Source organism: Rhineura floridana, chromosome 4 (assembly GCF_030035675.1).
Source record: "Rhineura floridana isolate rRhiFlo1 chromosome 4, rRhiFlo1.hap2, whole genome shotgun sequence".
NCBI classification, from domain to species: Eukaryota; Metazoa; Chordata; class Lepidosauria; order Squamata; family Rhineuridae; genus Rhineura; species Rhineura floridana.
Window position 1 is genome coordinate 179955828 of NC_084483.1, and position 1716 is coordinate 179957543.

Below are 1716 nucleotides of genomic sequence, written 5' to 3' on the forward strand. Positions count from 1 at the left end.
CATCATGAGTTGGTGTCATCAGGCATCTGTTCAAACCCATGCTCTCATAGGACACCCCCCTGCATCAAACCTTAGAGCTCTCAGGGCCTTGCTCATCCTCCTTTTTGCTGTCAGGTCATGAGCAAACAAAAATAGCAGCACCCTCTGCTTGCTAAGGAAGGGGTAATATTTTGGTTCACATTTTAATGCAAACCTATCTAATTTGCACCTCCTGAAAGAAATGCACAAACCAAAACATGGCTATTCTTCAAAATTCCCTCTTCTCCAAATTTTGTGATACAGTTCTCCAACCCCCCCCAAAAGTGTTCAAAGTGTGTACATTAGGTAACAGAGTGTACAACAGTTCATGTATTAATGGAAATAACATGGAAAATGGATTATATTAAAGGAAATTGTTTGCAAATATATATATTAGGCAAAAATGCATAGTATGCATAGAAATGCATACTAAAATCCTGACAATTTTTAATGAGGATTTTTTTTTAAAAAAATCTAAAATAAAATCATAAATGGATCTTAAACTGAATTTAAGACTGGAAAAATGTGAAACAGACAGAAACTAATTATCACAAATTATGCAGTTGAGTTTTCCACATTCAGGGAAATCGCAGGGGTCAGCACACCCGGAGTGCAATGAATGAGCCTCACCCTGGGAAAACTACCTTTGTGATCATAGTCTCCTACCCCTCACTCTCTGCTCCTCCACACACTCTCTGACAAATGCATAGATGATCTTGATCAGAAAAGCCATGCCATTAAAGCAGGGTGCCTTCTTGTTTTTCCACTGTAAGAATCCAGCAGACTCCATTGCCTCACCATCATAACGAGCACTCTTGGCAGCCAGCAAAGTACAGCCCAGAGGCCTTCTCTAAAAATAAAAGTCTTTACATTTCTACCGTGACACATCACGGAGCAATGCCAGAATGGGGTCAGGTTACACAGCACTGTAATGTGCCAGAGGTCTTGTGACATGACGTAAGGGGGCTGTGAAGGAATGGAAGGCCTTTCAATGTAAAGAAAGGCAGCTTGAAAATGCTTGCCTGGAAGCAAACTATTGTTGCTGCAGATGGGGGGTGGGGGAGCAGGAACTGGGGAGTGAGTTGATTTTGTGACATTCTCTGCCTCTCTCTCTTTTTTCCATTTTCAGACAAAGAAGCCTTCTGATTTTTTAATAAAAAGCATCCTGTCTACTTAGAATCTGTGCTTAAGGCCACAAAGCCATTGCATTTCCAGGTTTTTGACTTGTGGAGTGGTAAGTGGTATTTCCCAGAGAGAGAGAGAGAGAGATTGAGAGAGAGAAAGTAATTTGTTCAAAATAAACATTGGCCATCTGGCTCAGGAGACACTGCTTTGTCCAATCAGAGTGGGAACATGTTCCCAGCATATTTGTGTTTTCAAGGAACAAGGAGTCAGCAGCTTTTGCACTGGTGTGTGCTTGGTACTTGAACTACAATATAAAACTATTTTTTTAAAAAAAAACAGCTTCCCATCTGTATAATAAAAAGCATTAGAGAACAGCAGCAAGGTAATTTAAATATTCTCACAAAAATATGTATAAAAATGAGGGGGGAGGATGAGCAGCAATACATACATCAACTGATCACGGGATGTAACAAAGGATCGTTTTCCATTCTGTTCAGTGTTCCTTGCATGCAGCACTGTTTCTGTTCTGCAGCAGTTTGTTTTCCTCTAAAAACTACATTATTTGTCTCACCA

General features: G+C 40.2%; 1 pseudogene; it reads right to left on the minus strand.

Annotated features, from left to right (window-relative positions):
• Positions 1 to 548: 548 nt before the first annotated feature.
• Positions 549 to 694, minus strand: LOC133384719 (U1 spliceosomal RNA; annotated as a pseudogene).
• Positions 695 to 1716: the final 1022 nt, after the last annotated feature.